This window comes from Heterodontus francisci, unplaced genomic scaffold (genome assembly GCF_036365525.1).
Source record: "Heterodontus francisci isolate sHetFra1 unplaced genomic scaffold, sHetFra1.hap1 HAP1_SCAFFOLD_97, whole genome shotgun sequence".
Taxonomy (NCBI): Eukaryota; Metazoa; Chordata; class Chondrichthyes; order Heterodontiformes; family Heterodontidae; genus Heterodontus; species Heterodontus francisci.
Window position 1 is genome coordinate 2726267 of NW_027140606.1, and position 14199 is coordinate 2740465.

Below are 14199 nucleotides of genomic sequence, written 5' to 3' on the forward strand. Positions count from 1 at the left end.
CCTGTCAACCACAGTGGGGGGAAATCCTCGGTTGAGGAAAAAGGAGGTCATATCAGAAGCACCGTCATGGAAGGTAGCATCATCAGAGCAGATGCGTCGGAGACGGAGAAACTGGGAGAATGGAATGGAGTCCTTACAGGAGGTAGGGTGTGAAGAAGTGTAGTCGAGGTAGCTGTGGGAGTCAGTGGGCTTATAATGGATATTGGTAGACAACCTATCCCCAGAGATGGAGACAGAGAAGTCGAAGAAGGGAAGGGAAGTGTCAGAGATGGACCATGTAAAGGTGAGAGAAGGGTGGAAATTGGAAGCAAAGTTGATAAAGTTTTCTAGTTCGGGGCGGGAGCAGGAAACGGCACCGATACAGTCATCAATGTACCGGAAAAAGAGTTGGGGGAGGGGGCCTGAGTAGGACTGGAACAAAGAATGCTCGACATATCCCACAAAAAGACAGGCATAACTAGGACCCATACGGGTACCCATAGCGACACCTTTTACTTGAAGGAAGTGCGTGGAGTTGAAGGAGAAGTTGTTCAATGTGAGAACAAGTTCAGCCAGGCGGAGGAGGGTGGTGGTGGATGGGGACTGGTTGGGCCTCTGTTCCAGGAAGAAGCGGAGAGCCCTCAAACCATCCTGGTGGGGGATGGAGGTGTAGAGCGATTGGACGTCCATAGTGAAGAGGAGGCGGTTGGGACCAGGAAACTGGAAATTGTCAAAATGACGTAGGGCGTCAGAAGAGTCACGGATGCAGGTGGGAAGAGACTGGACCAGCGGAGAAAAGATAGAGTCTAGATAGGAAGAAATAAGTTCAGTTGGGCAGGAGCAGGCTGACACAATGGGTCTGCTGGGACAGTCCCGTTTGTGACTCTTCCACCCTGGGAAAAAGCTTCTGACTATCCACTCTGTCCATGCCGCTCATAACTTTGTAAACCTCTATCATGTCGCCCCTTCACCTCCGTCGTTCCAGTGAAAGCAATCCGAGTTTTTCCAACCTCTCCTCATAGCTAATGCCCTCCAGACCAGGCAACATCCTGGTCAAGCTCCTCTGTACCCTCTCCAAAGCCTCCACGTCCTTCTGGTAGTGTGGCGACCAGAATTGCACGCAATATTCTATGTGTGGCCTAACTAAGGTTCTGTGCAGCTGCAACATGACTTGCCAATTTTTATACTCTATGCCCCGACCGATGAAGGCAAGCATGCCGGATGCCTTCTTGAATACCTTATCCACCTGCGTTGCCACTTTCAGTGACCTTTGCCTTGGATGGGTCCACGTTGATCCATTACATTCAGAATCACCTCCTTGAAATAACGCCATAGTACAACTACAGTAACCACACAGAATCTGCTTCAAACACTCCTGCACATTTTATCTGTTCTGACTGTCAACACCTCCAGCTCTTTTGTTTAAGTGGAACCCATCAGGTGTGCATAGGCTCCTTCTATTCTGAAAGCTGTAGCACTGGTTCAGGGAATTCAGCCCTGTTTCTCTACTCTAAAGGCTCAGCCATGCTTGATCTGCGTCGTATTTTGTTTTTATTGCAACATTACAAGACCTCCAATCCTCTGGAAAACGATGGTCAGACCTTCCACTATTTCTTCCCTGGCTTCATTCAACAGCCTGAGGTACATTTCATCTGGTCCTGATGATTTATCCACATTCAAGGATGCTCATCCAATTAAGACTTCCTCTCTCCTTAAGTTATCACGTCCAATACTTCACACTCCTCCTCCTTAATAACAATATCTGCATCACCCCCTCATTTGAGAAGACAGTAAAGTATTCATTAAGGATATTGGCAACATCTTCCAACCCGATACAAAGGTTACATTTTTGATCTTTTATGTGCCCTGCTGTTTGCTTAGTTGCCTCTTACTCTAATGTTTTGATGCAACATCTTTGGGTCCATTGTTATTTTGCTTGTCCATGTTCTTTCCTGATTTCTCTTTGCTCTTCACCGCTGCTCCCAAACGCCTCCAGTGCAGTCAAAACACAAGGCGTCAGAAGTGGGATTCGAACCCACGCCTCCCATGGAGACTGCGATTTAAACGCAGCGCCTCAGACCGCTCAGCCATCCTGACCGCCTCCTGGCTATTATTAATGCTAAGGAAATTATTCATTCATTGTGAAAGTATTTGTGAGATTGTGGAAATGTCTGGAAGAGGAAAGACCAGCGGGAAAGCTCGGGCCAACGCCAAGTCTCGCTCCTCCCGGGCTCGACTGCAGTTCCCGGTGGGCCGTGTTCACAGGCTCCTGAGAAAGGGCAACTATGCTGAGCGTGTGGGTGCCGGAGCTCCGGTCGATCTGGCTGCTGTGCTCGAGTATCTGACCTCTGAAATCCTCGAGCTGGCCGGCAACGCGGCCCGGGACAGCAAGAAGACCCGCATCATTCCCAGACACCTGCAGCTGGCCGTCCGCAACGACGAGGAGCTCAACAAGCTGCTGGGAGGGGTGACTATCGCTCAGGGCGGAGTGCTGCCTAATATCCAGGCCTTGCTGCTGCCCAAGAAAACCAGCGCACAGAGCTCCCAGAAAAAGTAAAGCGGCCAAAATATCATCTAATAAACCAAAGGCTCTTTTCAGAGCCACCCACAGTCTCTGTGAAAGGACTGGTTACTGTCAGGAGGGAATCAGAGATGGAGTTATTGTAACAGTGGATTGACCTGTTTCACATCTGTCCAGTTGTCTTTTCAGTTCCCTCTCTGGATTTCGCTCTGTTTCTCTGCTCACACATCTCCCCCTCCAGTTAAGTGAAGAACTGAACTACAGGGTGTCAGAATCAACAATTTAAGAAATCCCGCTGCCTTCGATTTTATAAATCCCGAGACCATCCCGGTACATTAACGGGAACTGGTTCGGAGCTGATGAAATAATTTAATAATGGAAGTGTCCGGGTTAATTCTCTGTTTTTCATTTGGACAGTTTGAATTGTGTTTTTTTTTTTCTCTCTGGTGATCTGAGCGCCACTTCTCAATGAGAATCTGCTCCCAGAACAGAGTAAATGCAGGAAGAAAGAGGCCATTCTCGGGCTGTGTGTTTCTCTCCTAACCTGATCTGTTTAGACCGCACTGTTCCCAGAGGACGGAATCAGTGAGAGTTGTGCACACACAGGAGCTGAGTCCACTGCAGCGCTTTAAGATGTACCTTCTCCCCGGCCCTCCCTCTTCTCCGGACACAAAGTTGTTTGTTCCCCCGGCGACGGGATAGAGTCGGGGATCCTCTCCCCGCAGTGTCAGTGGCTGCAGCCCCGGGGAACTGGCGGTTTCAGTCAGAGTGACCGAGCTACCTTACAGGACTCTCCCCCTGAATTTGTGAACTGAGACTGCACCGAACACATCTCCAGTTAGAGTGAGGGCGGACATCCTTCTGTTTTATTACAGAGAGTGGGGAAAGGGCTGGGTGGAGGGGATGTCAGCGAGTCACCAGGGATCCTGGATTTACTCCAAATCATTTCCATGTGGAATCTGCAGGCGGGGCCGGGACAGGGATCATTTGATCAGGGGATCAGCTCTTTCCTGAGAGATTTGGGTGGCTCTGAGAAGAGCCTTTGTGTTCAGATGTTTACAAGTTTCCCGCGCTCTTTCACTTCTTTCCAGACCCTGCTTTCTGAGCCTTCGCTGCTTTCGGCTTGACCTTGCTCTTCCATGTCTGCACTTTCTTCAGCAGCTTTCCGCCCGCCGCACTCTTGCCTTTTTTGACCTTCTTCGCAGGAGACTTTTTCTGAAGCGCTGCTTTCTTCACCGCCTTATTTGGCGTAGCCGCCGCCTTGCTGCTCGTTTTCTTGGCTGTTACTTTCTTTGTTGTCACTTTCTTGGCTGCTGGTTTCTTCACCAATGATTTCTTGTCTGCTGGTTTCTAACGAAGGATTTCTTGTCTGCTGGTTTCTTCACTAAAGATTTCTTGTCTACTGGTGTCTTCACGAAAGATTTCTTAGCTGCTGGTTTCTTCACTAAAGATTTCTTGTCTGCTGGTGTCTTCGCTAAAGATTTCTTGCTTGCTGGTTTCTTCACTAAAGATTTCTTGTCTGCTGGTTTCTTCACTAAAGATTTCTTGTCGGCTGGTTTCTTCACTAAAGATTTCTTGTCTGCTGGTTTCTTCACTAAAGATTTCTTGTCTGCTGGTTTCTTCACTAAAGATTTCTTGTCTGCTGGTTTCTTCGCTAAAGATTTCTTGTCTGCTGGTTTTTTCACCTTCTTTCCCACTTTTCCCTGGGTTTTCCTTCTTGCTGATTTTGAAGGAGCCGGAGGCTCCCTGTCCCTTGCTCTGCACCAGGGAGCCTTTGTTCACATTCGTCTTGATACTTTGCTTGATCTGGGTCCTGAGCTTCTCCACATCGACACCGCTGCTACCCAGAGCCTTCTTTATGGCGGCCAGGGACATCCCCTTGCGATCGCTGAAAGCCGGCACAATCTTGAGGATCTGTTCGCCCAACGGGGGACCGGCTGGCTTTTTCCGGGGAGCCTCCTTCTTCTTCTTGGGGGTCTTGACTTGGGCGGCGGCGGCGGCTGGAGGAGCCGTTTGGGCGGATGCACTATCGGTCATGTCCGGGACTCTGCACAAATTCTCTCTGTCAGTGTGAACTGGGTCAGAAATGAAGCCGGTGATGGCGGCACTGAGCAACTTCAAGGCAGAGAGAGGACGGGGCGGAGACAAGCTGCTGTCAGCTCCCGGATCCTGCTGTCTCTCTGTGTTTCTCTCTCCTCACAAACTCTCCAATTCCATTGAAATTCAGAGACTCCAGACTTCCAGACTAGATCCTTCCTGTCTCTCACTCCAGTATGTTTGCTGTTGAAAAGCTTTCACTAAGATTGAGGACTCCATTTTCCATTTCCCCTGGTTTCATTGCTGCAATGACCGCCCTCTCTCACCTCTCGCTGACATGTTCTCTACTTTTCAACTGAAATCTTGAAATAAAAAATAATGATCCCAAATTCCCACTTTGGGGCTGAGCAGGGAGCAGGGCGGTTCTTTGACTGGAAAATCATTTGATTTTACACAAGAATGACTCTGAAATCCGGCCATGAGAGCGGACCCACAAACTCAGTGGCTTTAGACTAACCCGCCCTCCCCTTTAATACAATCTCTCTTCCACAATATTCACATTTGCATATTCACAGGACAAACTGTTCCCTGAATGTAGAGTTCCCAGGACAGGTTTTCCCCTCCGCTCGGTCTGTGCTGCGGATTCTCGGGGGTGAGTTGTATTTTCTCAGCTCAGTCAGTGTTAAACAGTCTGGGGCCGGCGCTCCGAATATTGTCTGTTAACCAGAGTCCGCTACAAGATCCAATCACAGTTGTGACTTTTTTTATTCGTTCATGGGATTTGGGTGTGAGTCCTGAACCAGGGGTCATAATCTAAGGATACGGGGTAAACCTTTCAGGTTGTGTTTTCTCTCTCTGCCCCTCTCTCTCTGCCGACACCCACCCCCGGTCTCCTCCCTCCCTCTTACTCTCCTCTCTCTCTCTCCCTCTCTCTGACAGTTGCAGAGAGCGAGAACTCTCAGCTTTGTGGTTAGTCTTTTTTTAAAAATCGCAGGCGTCAGTTTCACAGCTGACAGGTGCTTTGAGCAGAGACAGCACTTCAGAAACTCGGACAAGCTCGGATTTTTCTGGAGGACTTTTAAAAGAAATCAGAACTGCCGGAAAGCTCCGAACTTGTCCGAGGTTCTGAAACTTTGTCACTGCTCCAAGGACCTGTCAGTTGTGAAACTGACGGCTGCGATTTGATTGAAAGTCAGACTGGTCTGCAAGAAAAAGCCAATGGGAAATTTCTCATCCCTGAAATTATCAGTCACGGACCGAACTGTTTTAACGTGGACACTGGTGTCCATGTACAGACATGTTGCCAACCCCTGTTCTTCACACAGACTTACCAATCACACACTGATCAACGCTAACAAATAATTTGACTTATTTTTTATTGAAGACTGACAATACTATATACAATTTACAGGAGAGTATGACAGGCACATCTTACTGGGGATCAACCCATCTCCTACTCTGTGTCACATACTGTATGACATAACTTCCTGAAGTGATGATGCACACACGATTTACCATTTCCTTGAAACAAAGAGTAGGCATAAATGGGCCATTTTCTCGTTGTCGAGATGTGACTGGTGGAGTGCCACAAGGATCAGTGCTTGGGGTTCAATTATTTACGATCTATATTAATGACATGGAGGAGGGGGCAGAGTGTAATATATCCAAATTTGCTGATGATACAAAAATAGGTAGGGCATGTTGTCATGAAGACATAAGGAATCTGCAAGGGGGTATAGATAGGTTGAGTGAGTGGGCAAAAACTTGGCAGATGGAGTTTAATGTAGGAAAGTGTGAGGTCATACACTTTGATAGGAAGAATCAAAATGCAGACTATTATTTAAATAGAGAGAGACTCCAAAAAAGAGGGATCTGGGTGTTCTTGTGATTGAAACACAAAAAGTTAGCATGCAGGTGCAGCAAGTAATTAAGAGGGAAAATGGAATTTTGGCCTTTATTGCTAGGGGGTTGGAGTTTAAAAATAGGGAAGTCTTGTTAAAGCTGTACAGGGTGTTGGTGAGGCCACACCTGGAGTACTGTGTACAGTTTTGGTCCTTGTATTTAAGAAAGGATATATTGGCATTGGATACAGTCAAAAGAGATTCACTCGGCTGATTCCTGGGAGAAAGGGGTTGACTGATCAAGAATGACTAACAAGTTAGGCCTTTATACATTAAAGTTTAGAAGAAAAAGGGTGATCTTATTGAAATGTATAAGATTCTGAGGGGGCTTGACAGGGTAGATGTTTCCACTAGTGGGGGAATCTCAAACTAGGTGACATAGTTACAGAATAAGGGGACAGTCATTTAAAACTGAGATGCAAAGGAATTTCTTCTCTCAGAGGGTAGTGAATGTCTGGAATTCTCTACCCAGAGAGTTGTGGAGGCTAAATCACTGAAAGCATTTAAAGAGGAGGTAGATAGATTTTTGAAATATTGGGGAGTTGAGGGCGATGAGGAGCTGGCACGAAACAGATAGTGAGAATTCTGCAATGAATAATTCAGCTCTCGGCACGAGGTGAAATGCTCATTAGGAGAGCTGGAAAAATGGACTGGTCAGGTGTGCAGAAAAGTGGCAAATGGAATTCAACTTGGTGATGTCTTTGGTGAGGTCAAACACGGCAAAGGAATACACAATTAATGGGGGAATACTGAGAGGTGTAGAGGAAGTGAGGGACCTTGAAGTGAATGTCCACAGATCCCTGAAAGTAGCAGGACAGTTTGATAAGTTGGTTAAGAAGGCTTATGGAATCCTTTCCTTTATTAGCCGAGGTATAGAATATCAGAGCAGGGAGGTTATGCTGGAACTGTATCAATCATTAGTTAGGACACAACTTCAGTTCTGTGTGCAGTTCTGGTCACCTCATTGCAGAAAGGATGTAATTGCACATGAGAGGTTACAGAGGAGATTTACGAGGATGTTGCCAGCTCTGGAAAAATGCAGCGATGAGGAAAGATTGGATCGGCTGGGGTTGAATAGAGGAGGCTGAGGGGAGATTTGATTGAAATGTATAAAATTGTGAGGGGTCTGGATAGAGTGGATGGGAAGGGTCTATTTACCTCAGCAGGGAGGTCAATGACTAAGGGGCATAGATTTAAAGTGATTCGTTGAACGATTAGAGGGGAGATGAGGAAACGTTTTTTCACCCAGAGGGTGCGAGGGGTCCGAAACTCACTGCCTATAAGGGTAGTTGAGGCAGAAACCCTCAACTCATTTAAGAGGAGTCTGGATGTGCACCTCAAGTACCTGAACCTGCAGGGCTACGGTCCAAATGCTGGACAATGGGATTCCGCTGGGTTGCACGATTTTTGGCCTTCCTCTGCTGTAAACTTTCTATGTTCAATGATTCTATGCAGACACAATGGGCCGAATAGCCTCCTTCTGCACTGTAATAATTTTGTGATTTTTGACTCTCCAAAACTTGTCCACCATCTATAAGGCACAAGCCAGGATGAGTGCAGCTCCCACAATACTCTAGAAACTTGACACTGTTCAGGACAAAGCAGCTGCCTTGATTGTCACCCCATTCACCACCTTAAACATTCACTCCATTCACCACTGACGCACAGTGGCAGTAGAGTGTACCATCTACCAGATGCACTGCTGCAACTCACCAAGGCTCCTTCGAAAACACCTTCCAAATCGAAGACCTCCACCACCTTGAAGGACAAGGGCTGCAGATGCATGGAACCACCACCATCTGCAAGTTCCCCTTCAAGTCACACACCATCTGATCTGCAACAATATCGCTGTTCATTCACTGATGTTGGGTCAAAATCCTGGATCTCCCTTCCTAACAGCACTGTGGGTGTACCTACACCACATGGAGTGCAGCAATTCAAGAAGGCAGCTCACCGCCACCTTGTCAAGGACAATTAGGGATGGGTAACAAATTATGGCCTTGCCAGTGTCGCTCACATCCCATGAAAGAATATGCCCCATCTTATATGCAATTATCCTCTGAATGCAGCCCAATACCCTATTTGCTCCAGCTATCACTTCACAGCATTGCTGCTGTACCTTTCGAGATCTGTGCACTAGAACATCCAGATCTCTGCTCAAAATTATTTTCTTTCTCCACCTGCTTTAATGTTTTTCCCTGAAGGGTGTATGAATGTTGAGCATTCGCCCTGTCCACATGAATGACACTGCACTTACCCAAATTAAACATCATTTACCAGTCATGAACCTAATCTCCCAACACATTAAGATCAGCCTGAAACAGTCGAGCATCGTCTACAGTCTGAACACTCGCACAGATCTTCAAATCATCTGTAAATTTACAGATGGTGCCCTCTACACCTACATCCAGATCATTAATAAAAATAATAAAGAGCAACAGACCCAACACCGATCCCTGTGGGACACCACTGGTAACTGGTCTCCAAACAGATCCAGATCCATCTGGAACTACTTTCTGCCTACGTCGTGCCAGTCAGTTCCCAATCCAGATCAATATATTACCACTGATACCAGGGACTTTAATCTTATAGAGAAGCCTCTTGTGTGGAACCTTATCAAAATCTTTTGGCTGAGATCCGCTAAATGAACACAGGCCGGGGATGAGGCCTAGGCCCGTCCTGCTCTGTGTGTGGGTCTCAGGAGGGCACAAGGTGAGATCAGCTCACTGAGCACTGGCCCTTCCTGCTCTATATGGTGCTCAGTACCTCACCAAATGAGAATAACTAACACACCACAGGCCATGGAGCCTCGGCCCATCCTCCCCTGATTGTGGTTCAGTGCCAACCAGGTCAGATCAGCTAATTCAGCACAGGCCGGAGATGGAAGCTGGATCTTTCCTGCTCTGGGGACTCCGTACCATACCAGGTGTGATGAAGTAAAATACCACAGGCCGGGATGGAGCCTGGGATTTTCCTGTTCTGTGTGGGCTCTGTACAACACCGTGTGAGATGAACTATCATCCCTCAGGCTGAGGAAGGAGCCTGGGCCCATTCTGTTCTGTGTGGCTCCTACAACATTGTGTGGGTTCAGTTAACTGAACACAGGCCATGAATACAACCAGGCCCTTTCCTGCTCCATGAGGCTCAGTATCACACCAGGTGACATCAGCTAACACAGCCCAGGTGGGGCTGGGGCTGGAGCCTGGGCCTGTCCTGCTCTGTGGGCTCAGTAACACAACCCGTAAGATGAACTTTTTTCAAAAGACTTCAGTGTATTTAACTCTGTGTCCAACACTGTGAGGCAGCTTTCTGTGTTTATAAAGAGTGTAATTTATTGACTGGTCTCTTGAATCTTGGAGCAAACAGGGTGACAGACAGAGGTCTGTGTGCAGAGGGTTTGGAGGTGAGCTCTGATTCCTAACCCTTTCTGGATTGTGTGGAATAAAGAATGAATGAGAGAGAGAGGATGTGAGAGAAGGGATGATGGAAGAATTTGTCCGTGAACCTGATTAAAAGTGGCTCAAACGCAAAATAATATGAAGATATCAAGAGCAGAACATTAACATAATCTGAGTTCCGCGATCTGGTCGGGTCCCATTCCCCTGAAGTGAGGAATGGACGGGTGGGAAATTCCGCTTGGAGTTATATTTGTCTCCAATGAAGATGAGTTCACAGTGAGGCCGGAATAGCTCAGTTGGGAGAACACTAGATTGAAGAACCAGGATACAATCCCTGGTTTCATCAGTTTTAATTTGGTGTCTCCTTCATTTTAAGTAGAGAGAATCAGAGGGGAGATTTTCCACTCTTGACCAAATGGGCTGAATTTTGAACTAACGGTGCGGCTCTCGGCAGAGGCACCGGAAGCGGGTGTCGTCACCACACGAGCGAAATGTGGCCGGCCGACCCCGATCACGGAGCAGCCGACCAATTAATGAAGGGGAGGCGTGGGGCCCATGTAAACAAGGACCAGAGGCAGGGAACGAGGTGCCGATGGCACCGACATCTGACACAACGGCAGGTGTTGGCACCATATTTAAAGGGCTGCCAGCCCTGCATTCACTGCTGCCTGGTTTAAAGGAGTGTCTTCCTGAGAGCCCTCTGCTGTCCCAGAACCCGTTCTGCTGCCTCTGCTGTCCCAGGACCCGTTCTGCTGCCTCTGTTGCCTGATGGGTAAGGAGCTGAATGCGAGCCTGCAGTGACCATGGTCCCACGGTTTAGCGATGCCTCCCTGCAGGTTCTCCTCCAGGTGGCAAGAGAAAGGTGGAAGATCCTCTTCCCCAGGGATGGGAGGTGGAGACCTGTCCACCTGACCAAGCAAAGCTGGCTGGAGATAGTAGGTGAGGTCAGCAGCCATGGGTTCACCCCCAGGACATGGATCCAGTGCAGGAAGTGGATCAATGACCTGATCCAGGTTGCTCAGGCGACAACTCAAAACAATTTGGACCCTTTGGACATTGCATGTGGCAGAGTGAGAGGGAATGTTTAGTGGAAAGGGAGTGAACACCCAGTCATGTGTATTTGGGAAGGGCATTAGGAGAGGCACACGTCAGTCATGATATAACCTCACACAGTCCCTCGAGAGGGGCCACATGCAGGAGGAATACGTGTGTCCCCCATCATGGACTGCAGGACTATCACCATCAGAGATGTTGGGCTTGTCCCAGCTGGGAGACTAACTTTGTTCATCATTGTGTCTGCAGGAGAAGACATCCCACAATTGGAAAGAGCGTGTCAAGACTGGCGGTGGATGCTTCTTCTCCATGTCCTCATCCCGATGGAGGAGGAGGCCATGGAACAGGCAGGGCAGCAAAGCAGCTGCTCCATAGCTGATGGAGAGACAGGGGCATCTACCCAAGAGAGTGAGTGAACATCTCCTGGGGCACAAGGGAGCATCCGCTGCAAAGTAGCCACAGTGCTCATCTGTTCACCACTGCATCAATGGAGCTGCACAGTAGGGGTGGTTGGAATGTCACGATGGGCAGACCCTAAACCTTCAATGTCCCTGTTTTCACATGAATGCCAGGATGAACGACAAAAGCAAAGAGCTGGAGAGACTGGGAGACTGGGAGCCTCAGATGGTGCACCATCACATCATTCCCCTGCACCCTCCACCAGAACAGAAACGCTCACGCAAACTGATGAGCACATCACAGACAGGCCCGGGCAGCTGACGGAGGCTGTGACAGCCGAGGCCACTGACAGTTGGTGGTCTGTGGGAGGCCAGGCCCACACTGAGCTCCAGGCTGATGACATGCCTCTGGTGTCACCAGCAACACGGGAAATACCGCAGCTGCAGCGAGAGGTCAGGTAACATCTGGCAGAGTTGCCAGAGGCTATGTGTACCCAAACAAGGATGGTGGAGGAGTCCATCCAGGCCTTGGGTGCTGCACTGTCTCTGATGGGGGTGTGTCTGTCTTCCTCCATTGAGAGATTGGTGACTCTCATGGAGAGCCAGATTCAGCCGATCAATCAGTGGCTGCCAGAGATGTTTGCAGACCTGCACTCCATCACTTTGTACATGAGCTCCATCCAGCGGTGACAAGGTGAGAGGGGGGACGAGGCACCTGAATTCTCCACCAGGTCCACGTCCCTCTCAGGTCAGCAGAGAGGTACAAGTGTGTCTTATAAGGGGGAGGAGCAGCTGGCTGCTACATCTGGGGTCTCCTCTCAGGGTGCTCCTGGTGTGGACAGTAGCTCGAAAGTCCCTCTGCCAGTGACACCAGTGATGCCAGTGCCTCCATCATCCTCGTTGACAGAGGGGGGTCCCTGTTCCTGTGCAGGAGGCCCTCAGTGTGCCGGGGCTCTCCAGGCCTCAGGCAGCCAGAGGGCGGCCAGCAATGTCATCCCAAGCCATGGGGCAGCAAGGTCAGCAGCCTGTCTCCACCTCAGCTGACAGAGCAGGGGGAGCACCACGTAGGAGCACCCGGAAATGATTTAAGAAGAGCACCTAGATTCACTGAGGGCTTCACGGGTCAATGTACATTCCAGATGGATAGGGTTGTGTTTGGTGTCACACAGAATAAAGAACTGATGTTCTCTCATTATGTCTCCTTCCTATTGTTGATGCCCTTTGGGACTTCCTTTAAACCCTTCCTCCCAAGGGGCTGGAAGTGAGGGACCAAGCCCCGAGCTCACAAAGCTTCGGCCTTGCCACTGTGTGATGTGTACCTGGGCGCTGTAGTGCAGAAGGAAGTAGGTGACAACAGGGCTGATTAAAGCTAAGACTTTATTGCCTTGGTTCCAGAAGGTGGGAAGGCTGAAAGGAAACTTGAATGTATAAGGGTGTCTCGTGTCTCCCTTGTGTGTATCTCATGGTGGCTTTCCTGCTGTGCCTGAGGTCCTTCATCTGGCACTGCCTGAGCAGCATCCTCCTCCACATTCTCATCATCAGAGGAGACATCGCACTCCATGACATCCTCACTTGTCAACACCTCACCCCTCTGTAGTGCCAGATTGTGCAGTTCACAGCAAACCACCGCGATATGCGAGACCCTCGCCGGGACATACTGAAGGACTCCACTGGAACAATCCAGGCGCTTCAATCTCATCTTCAGGAGACCAATGGCCTCCTTGATGGTCACTCGGGTTGACCCGCAGCAGGTGTGTAACTCTCCTCTGCATCCTTGTGTGGATTCCTCACAGTCGTCAGTACTCATGTCCTCACTGGGTTGCCCTTGTCTCCAAGGATCCATCTCAGAAAGCGCATGGGGCCACGGAAAAGTTCTGGCATCTGCGACTGCCTTGGTATGCAGGCGTTGTGGCTGCTTCCCGGGATTTGTGCACACACCTGTAGGATCCATTTGTGATGTTCACAGACCAGTTACACACTGAGCAAATGGAAGCCCTTCCTGTTGAAGGCTGCTGGCTGGTCTCCAGGAGCCATGATGGTCACATGGGTGCATTCGATGACACCCTACACCTGGGGGAATCCAGCGATGGCCCCAAATCCTATAGCCCTCTCAGCTTGACTGTTTGGATCGATGTGCACATAGTCACCGGCCCTCCTGAAGAGGACATTGGTGACCTCCTTGATGCACTGATTCACCACAGACTGTGAGATTCCACACATATCTCCAGTGGATCCCCGCAATGATCTGGTCATCAGATGTTCAGTGGCACAGTGACCTTCAGTGACACCGGCATCAGGTGCCCACCAAGTCCCATGGGGCACAGCTGCATCATGGCAGAGAGATCAGTGACAACCTCCGTGGAGAGGTGCAGTCTGTGGAGACACTGTCACTCGGACATCTGCAGGTAGTTGAATCTCGGCTGACGTGTTCCTCTGCCTCCTTCTCCAGCCTCCTGTTCGAGGCTGGCCTTCCTGTGGGCCCCCAAGCTGCTGTGGTGTCCCTGCTTTTGCCTGCCCTTCCCTCCCTCCCTCTCTACTCCTCCTCAATGGGAGCCTCGAATCCAGGGTGAATGAGGCCCATGACAGGTTGCCCCTCCCTGAGTGCAAGGCCTTCACAGTAAACAACACCCAGCCACCTTTACCTCACTCTTTACCCACTCACATTTACCCTCATTGAGGTGGCACTGCCTCAATGGCACCCTGGTGTAGCTCCCCCTGCAGAGCTGGCACATTGGCCCCAACTCCTGACAATGATTCCGGATGCCCTTTCCCCCTCCACCCTTGCTGCCAAGTTACGCTACCTCACCCGACAGCTTCCAGGTGAAGCCAACACTCAGCTCCCACCTCCCAGTCACCTCCTTTAACCAGGCGAGGCTCTGAAGCCCCGTGGTTCCCGTGTGCTATTAGTTCAA

General features: G+C 49.5%; 1 non-coding gene across 1 annotated transcript; it reads right to left on the reverse strand.

Moving 5' to 3' along the window:
- Positions 1 to 1993: 1993 nt before the first annotated feature.
- Positions 1994 to 2076, reverse strand: trnal-uaa (transfer RNA leucine (anticodon UAA)). Its single transcript has one exon. It is a non-coding gene; the product is annotated as a tRNA-Leu (tRNA).
- Between the last annotated feature and the right edge of the window lie 12123 nt (positions 2077 to 14199).